The 8,150-nt window shown below is 53.7% G+C and overlaps 1 protein-coding gene across 1 annotated transcript in view; it reads right to left on the bottom strand.

The window, feature by feature from the left end:
* The window catches only part of Hsp90aa1 (heat shock protein 90 alpha family class A member 1), a 41,770-nt gene that overhangs the window by 5,135 nt on the left and 28,485 nt on the right, over window positions 1-8,150 (bottom strand). The window lies entirely within an intron of this gene.

The raw sequence follows: 8,150 nt of genomic DNA, 5'->3' as shown, positions 1-8,150 counted from the left end.
GCGCCCCTCCCCCAGCCTCCGCGCCGCGCCCTGTGCGCCTGCGCAGCCCGCACGGCTCGCGCCGTCCCGCGCAGTCCCGCGCACGCGCCGGGTGTCCCTGAGCGCGCTGGTTCTGTGCTCGGCTACCGCGGCGCCTGGGAAGCCTCAGTTCTCCTTCTCAGGGCGTGCGCTCTGGTTCCCCACGGCGGGGCGGGAACACCCGGGCCTGCCAGCGGCCGCTCCCGGCCCAGGGCGGGGTCCGTGGGCGGCGGGTTCGCGAGCGGGACGCACGCCCCGAGGGTCGTAAGAGGCGGGCCGCGGTGCTTGGGGTCGCAGCCCTTCGCGCGTGCACCCACGCCCGGGTTTCCCGCGGCTGCGCCCGGCGCACATGGCCACCCCACCCCGCCAGTGGGCTGGAGCGCGCGTGTGACTGGCGGGCGCTGCACGCCCACGTGCAACGCCGGGCTTCCCCTGCCTTCGGTTTGCCCCGAAGCCGTATTTTCACCCCGGGCAGTCGGGGCCTCGGTGAACAAACCGTGCTCACCTGATGACCCCCAAGCGCTAAAAAACGTCTTTCCTGCCTAGTTAGCATTCAGTGAAGCTCTGGAGGCGGGGCGTCCCGAGGAAGCGCCCGACCCCGACCCGAGCAGAGGGAGACCTATGACGTGCACAGTGGTCACCTCCGGTGGAGGGGAGCAGCGGCTTGACCCCCAGGTGTCCTCTTGCCGCCCGTGCCCTCCGCAAGTGCCCAGCGTCTCCCTGCACGCCCAGTTCTGGAGAAACTTGCTTTACCGGCCCTGAGACTGGGGGGAGGGGGGGGGCGTGCGTGTGTGTGTGTGTGTGTGTGTGTGTGTGTGAGTATGTGTGTGTGTGAGAAGATGTAGCTCAGGTCTCCCTGCAGCTTGGGCCGGTGGAAGGGTTATGGGGGAGGATGACCCTTGTGGTCACTCATCAGTCACTGTCCCCGTCTCCTGGCTTGGGGGCCCCTCTTCCTTTTCCCGAAGGTGTGGTCTCTTGTAGATGAGCCATTTTTGCCTCTCCAATTCTTTGTCCTCTGCTCCCCAAGGCTTCCCAAGGCCCTTGTCCCCTCCTTTCAGCGACCCTGGTAACACCCTACATTTCACCACCCACCCCTTGCTGCTTCTCTGACCATTTCACAATCTTTTTTTTTTTTTCCCCCCGGAACCGGGGATTGAACTCAGGCCCTTGAGCTTGCCAGGGAAGCACTTATTCCACTGAGCCATCTCCCCAGCCCCTGAGCCATCTCCCCGGCCCCCCATTTCACTATCAATACCCATGCCCGCACACCCGCACACACCCTTGCTCTTTCCCTAGTCCCTCAGGACTAAGCTCTTCTCCACCTGTTGCTGGGCCCCAGGGTAAGTGAATGCCCCCGGGAAATCTTGTGCAACTGTCCATCTATGTGCTGTCCTTTGCAGTTCTAGGGATTAAACACAAACCTTGCTCATGCTGGGTGAATGCTCTATCGCCGAGCCATATGCCCAGTCCCTTTTAAATTTTTTATTTTGAGACAGTGCTTTGATGAGTGCCCCAGGAATGGCTTCGAACTTGGTCTTCCTGCCTTGCCATCCTGATTACCTGGGATTCTAGGTGTGTACCACCACACCGGGTTATAACTCTCACTAACTATCGCGTAACTCACAGGAGCACTGAGCCACGAGGAATCGGGGCTTCAGAGCTGGATGCTTAGAAGAGGAGCTGCCGGCCTCACCAGCCCCCTTCTAGAGCCCTGTCCACAGGTGGCTTTTTGTTGCTTTTGAGACAGGGTCTCAATCTATAGTCCAGACTGGCTTTGAGCACACGGGGATCCTCCTGCCCACCTCCTGAGTGCTGGGATTACTGGCGTGTGCCACCATGCCCAGTTGAGCCGGTAGCTTTCTAACTCCTCACAGAAGCCTAGTTTCCTGAAGACGCAGGGGCTGAGCGTCTTCAGTCCTCGGCTTCCCTCCAGTCTCTTCCTCCTGCACCAGCCTCCACCTGCTTCCTGAGCAGATTTCCAATACATGTTGCACCCTGCACCTGTAGCCTGCCATGTGGGAGTTAAACTTGGCCCGAAATTTTTTCGCCTTTGTTGTGCTGGGGCTGGAACTCAAGGTCGTGCTCTGGGAGTTTTGCTGTGCTGGGTGTGTTTAGATCTGCTTGGGTCTGGCTTTCTTGAGCGAGGGCCTCACCGTGCCTGCGGGCTGCCTTGCCTTGGGACTCTCCCACCTCAGCCTCTGTGCTGGAGTTGCAGGTGTGCCCAAGCGCCTGGCTAAAGGAGCTGTGTGGACTCACTGCGCTGCACCCCAGCCCCTCAAAGTGAGCCTCAGTCTCAACCTCCAAATGGTGGGGAACTCGAATTGTTCTCCATTTGGGACTTCTCACTGTTCCTCCACAAAGCTGGGACACAAGGCATAGTATCTGTGTCCACGTAGCTGGGGTTCAAATCTACCTCTGCCACTGTCCAGCTGTGTGACTTGGGGCCAGGGACTTATCCTCTCTGCCTGTAGGCCCAGATACGTAAAACTGGCCTGAAACTGGCCTCTGCATGGTTGATGATGTTTACATGGGCAGTTTTGGGCATGGCCCAGGGCAGAGCCTGGCATGCAGTAACTGCTGCCTATGTTTGCTAAAGGGAAGAAATGGGCACCCCAAGCTGGGTGTGGCCACGCACACCTGAAATCCAAGCACTCTGAAGGCTGAGGCAGAAAGGTGAGTTCAAAGATAGCTGAAGCAAAAACAGTGAGTTCAAGGCCAGTCTGATTTTGTTTGTTTTTCAAATTAGGAATCTTGTTAGGTTTTTCCAGGCAACAGTAAAGAGATAGGAAAGATAAAAGAAGCCTTTATTGACTCCAAAGTCACAGGGAGGAGCAAGGGCAGATGGGGCAGATGGATCCTCTGGCCTAAGACAAAGAAAGCTGGGGCTTTTCTGGCCTTTTGCTAGGGGTGGGTTTGGAGGGGGGTGTTTAGAAGTGTCGATTGAGGTCTTTCCTGTGGTGGCAGAAAAGGTGAAAGGAAACTGCACCCTGGGCTGGGTTGGAGAAGAAGGGAGGGGTGGTCTCTGGGAAGATGAGCCATTGTTTTAAGGGCTTCAGCCATGTTAGCTGACCACCATAATAGTTCAGCAATTAGTACTAAGGCCAGAACCTATCAAAAAGAACTCATGAGGGGCTGGTGAGATGGTTCAGTGGTCTAAAGCACCTACTTAGAACAAACAAGCTTAGCAAAGCACAGGGACCCCGGTTCAATCCCCCAGCACCGCATGCCAGCCAGCCCCACCCCCTGGTGGGCTGAGCTGGCCACACACACACACACACACACACAAATAAATAAATAAATAAATAAAAAAGAACTCATGAGCTCATGCTTGCCGGGCAGGCACTGTGCTGCTGAGCTACATCCCCAGCCACCACGGCCAGTCTGGGCTACAGAGTAAGCCCCTGCCGTGAACGTTCTGGATACAAGATAATTACCCTACAGTGGAAGTGAAGGCACACGTGTGCTGTCGTGGCTGCCTCAGTGTCCTGAGTGGACTCAAAACCTTTGCCTTTCACGATCATCTTAACCTTGGGAAAGAACCAGAAGTCGCCCCATGCTAACTCCAGTGAATAAGGTGAACGAGAGCACCCCACAGTGCTTTTATTTGACAGAAATGACAGAGAAAGTGCTGGGCATGGTAGCATAAGTCTGTCATCCCTGCACTTGGTAGGCTGAGGCAGGAGGATTAAGCCCAGACTGGGCAACTTAGTGATTCAGCAAGATCCTGCCTCAAAAATAAGGGTTGGGTTGTACTGCACTTGGCACAAGGGCCCTGGATTTGATCCCCAGTGCTGTGGAAAAGTTGATGTTTGTGGCTGGGAACGTAGTTTACAGTGCTTGCTTAGTATGTGCAAAGACCCGGGTTTGACCTTTGGAACAGTAAAAAGAAAGTTTAGCAAAAAAAAAAGCTTGGAAGAAGTTGGACAAATGGGGGCTGGTGAGATGGCTCAGTGGTCTAAAGCACCTACTTAGAACAAGCTTAGCAAAGCACAGGGACCGCGGTTCAATCCCCCAGCACCACATGCCAGCCTGCCCCGCCCCCTGGTGGGCTGAGCTGGCCACACACACACACACACACACACACACATAAATAAATAAATTTTAAAAAAAAAGTTGGACAAATGCTCAGAATCAAGTTGATTATAGGAATATCTAGTGCTTCCTACTTTGGAGAGAAAATACATTTAAAAAATATCTCTTTACTTGGTACAGGGTCTCACTAGGCAGCTCATACGGTGATCCTCCTGTCTCAGCCTCCTCAGTGCTGGATTACAGGTGTGCGCCACCACGCCCAGTTTTGGTGGTTAGCTGGGGGGGGGGGCACTGGTGCGCTTTCCCAGGGCTTGAACCTGGGTCCTTGTGATACAGGGGAATGAGACTCCCAACCTGAAAGGTACCTGCAATGAGTTCATATTCTCTAAAACCGAAGAATGAATGTTACAAACAAACATACAAGAGCAGAATATTTATTGGGGGAAAGTTGCTTTTGTCTGAGAGAGAGGGACGGAAGGGGGACCTGAGTGGGATGCCCTCAGAATCTGCCATTTCTAGGGACTTTAAAGTAAAACCATGTGGTGAGGCGGGTCTAACGTGGAGAACATGGCTCCTTGCTTAGGTGGGCATGAGGTGGGACAAAACTGTGGCCAGCCAATAAGGTTACAAGCACTATTGCTTTAGGTAAAATTGATTAAATCCAGGACCAAATGGGAAAGTGAGTCACACAGCAAGCAGGCACAAATGAGGAACAGGCTTTTATCTGGTAGCCAGCCAGTAGGGGTTGGATTAGTGGCTCTTCCTGGCTTCCTCGAGGTGATAATCAATCCCAGATGCTTATCTTTAGGGAGGTCAGCATTCCTGTGCTCTTTGGTCTCTAGATCCGGCCCACAGCAAGAGCACCGTCTCTCACAGTTGCAAGGCATCTCGTCTTTCATGCTGTCTCCTTCTAGGGCCCGGCCTGTCTGACTGCCCGTGATATTTCTCATTCAGCTGCCTACACCTCTTGCGCTCGCCAGGCAGGTGCTTGGACTGCCGAGCTGTCTCCCTGGCCCAATCCATCATTTTGAAGAGAGTGAAACACTGCTCTAGACTCAGGCCGAGTCTTAGCTGGCTCCCCACCAGCTGTGTGAATTCCTCCCCAGGCTGGGCCTCTCCTACACACCCAGGACTGTGGGTCGAGGTAGGAATGTGAAGGAGAGCCGCGAGCTCACCCCAGGAGGCTCTAGCCCTGGGCTCTAGCGCTCCGTTCTGAGGGGAAGCTCTGGACTCTCTTAACAGAGAACGGGGAGACAGTGGGTCCCGCGGCAGCAGCAGCACTGACAGCTGCCAACTCACTGTGAGCCAGTGATTCCATCTAGGCCCTGGGAAGAAGCAGGAGAGAATCTAGGTGTTCACCCTCACGGAGGAGGACAGGGACATAAAGCCACCACACAGTACAAATGAGAGGTGTGACTGGAAAATGTAATGGAAGTTTAACTTTACCTCCCCCCAACACACTTGTTCTAGCCACTTTGTGTGTGTGTGTGTGTGTGTGTGTGTGTGGCCAGCTCCGCCCACCAGGGGGCGGGGCTGGCTGGCATGTGGTGCTGGGGGATTGAACCGCGGTCCCTGATGCCTTGCCAAGCTTGTTCTAAGTAGGTGCTTTAGACCACTGAGCCATCTCACCAGCCCCTCTAGTCACTTTCTGCAACTGTTCTGGAGTCCTCTTTCCTGAGGGTCTTTACTTGTGTTGTTCTGGCTGCCTTGATGTCCTGAAAAGATTTGAGACATTTCCCTTTCTTGCTCATTTTGAGGAAGAGCCAGAAGTGCTGGATCCAGTGAATAAGGTGAATGAGAACCCAACCCAGTGCTTTTTTTTTCGGAACTGGGGAAAAAACTTTTTGAACTCAGGCGCTTGGGCTTGCCAAGCAAGTGCTTAGTCTATTGAGCCATCTCCCCAGCCCCCCCAATGCTTCTATTTTACAGAAATAGTCATAAAGGTTTGGATGTGTTGGAAGGGAACAGTGACAGTCCTGGCAGTCTCGGCAGAGCCCATGACCCTGGGAACTAGGAGGAAAATCCCTGGGGACAGGAGGCTGGGACTGTGGACCTGTAGGGGCCCAGGTCCAGTGTGGCTGTGAGAGAAAGGTGGTGGTATTGCAGGCAGCCGAGTTAGTTAGAAATATTATAGGCAGTCAGACAGGGCCAGGCCCTCGAAGGGGACAGCACGGAAGATGAGAGTCCTTACAACTGTGGAGGGGCGGATGCTCTGCTGTGAGCCAGACCTAAAGCCCTAAAGGCCAAACAAATGCTAAAGGAGTAGCACCTGGGATTGATATTCTAAATAGGTATCAATCATCTGGAAAGACCCAAGTGAGTCACTAGCCCAACCCCCAACAGAAAGAGACCCTGTCCCATATGTAATCCCATTGGTTGACCATAGTTTTGTCCCACCTCCTGCCCACCTAAGCGAGTTCCCATTCTCTCTACCTTAGCCTCACGTGGTTTTACACTATAAAAGTCCCCTGGAAGTTGGGGCTGGTGAGATGGCTCAGTGGTCTAAAGCACCTACTTAGAACAAGCTAAGGGGCTGGTGAGATGGCTCAGTGGTCTAAAGCACCTACTTGGAACAAGCTTGCCTGAAGCACAGGGACCACGGTTCGATCCCCCAGCACCACATGCCAGCCAGCCGCGCCCCCTGGTGGGCTGAGCTAGCCACACACGGATAGATGGATAAATAAATAAATAAATTTTTTTAAAAAAGGAAAAAAAAGAAAGAACAAGCTAAGCTAAGCAAAGCACAGGGACTGCGGTTCAATCCCCCAGTACCACATGCCAGCCAGCCCTGCCCACACATGGGCTGAGCTGGCCCCCCCCTCCCCACACATACATAAATAAAAAAATTAAAAAAAAAAAAAGTCCCTGGAAGAAAAAGCTTCCTAGGGAATTACCTGCTTGAGCACCCCCTCCTGTCCCTCTCTTGGACAGGAGCTTTTTTTCTCTCAATAAATATATTCTGCTTTTTTTCTCTCAATAAATATATTCTGCTCATAACCTTTTGTTCCTAAAATTCATTCTTCGGTTTCAGAGAACACGAACTCATGCAGGTCAGGTTGGGAGATTGTTTTTCTCTATGTCATTTGGAGGTTCCTTGTATGGTTTGGAGATCACCCACCCGAGACCAGTTTTTCTCCCTGTATCAGTGGGACAGTGACTCTCCATTGCTGTCACCCCTCATGTGAGCCCTGATCAGGAAGGAAGTGTGCTCGGGTCCCACCCTGGGCCGGCACCAGAAGCTGCCCAAGTGTCAGGCAGCCCATCCTCTGGTGGGAGTGGGTCACAAGGCCAGCAACCCATGGAACAAGTTCAGGCAGGTCCCCCTGTCCTGCTAGACCAGAGGGGCAGGTAGAGAGCTAGAACTCCTCCGTATGCTGTTATTTTCCTTTGAAGTCACCTCCAAAGCCCTGAGTCATCTCTGACTTTTTTTTTTTTTTCCTTTGCGGAACCAGGGACTGAACTCAGGCCCTTGTGCTTGCTAGGGAAGCGCTTATTCCACTGAGCCATCTCCCCGGCCTCATCTCTGACTTCTGGCTTCGGCTCCCACGTTCTGACAGCCACCAAGTTTGGCTTTTCTCTTCTAGCCACTCTTTGCCTGCAGATTCCAGGTCCCTGTACTCAGTCTGTTCTGCATTCCTTTTTTTAAAAATCTATTTATTTGGTATAGAGTCTTGTTACACAACTCAGACTCGTAGTGATCCTCCTGTCTCAGCCTCCCCAGCACTGGGGTTAGAGGTGTGCACTGCCACCCGTTTTCGGTGGCCTGTGCAGCACCCAAATTTCCAGGGCCAGCACAGCACATGGTACCAGGGATCAAACCCATCTGCATTCCTTTCTCACCACCCACTTCTAGGGCAGAAGAGCACTCAGGCCCCAGGGACACCACACTGCTGCGCTTTGCAGGTGTACAGAAGCCAGGGCCTGCCGGTCAGTTTACCCTACTTCTGCGCCCGCCGGTGGGGACACCAGCCACATCCTCCCCACCTGGGTTTCCCCCACGTGCCCAAAGCCCTAGGTTCCATCTCCAGCAATGCAAATGACAGAATAAGCGCTTCCCTGGCAAGCGCAAGGGCCTGAGTTCAATCCCCGGTTCAGGGGGC

This window comes from Octodon degus, unplaced genomic scaffold (genome assembly GCF_000260255.1).
Source record: "Octodon degus isolate 3935 unplaced genomic scaffold, OctDeg1.0 scaffold00226, whole genome shotgun sequence".
In the NCBI taxonomy this organism is placed as follows: Eukaryota; Metazoa; Chordata; class Mammalia; order Rodentia; family Octodontidae; genus Octodon; species Octodon degus.
The sequence above is the reverse complement of the archived record's forward strand: the minus strand, read 5'-3'. Positions and strand labels throughout refer to the sequence as shown.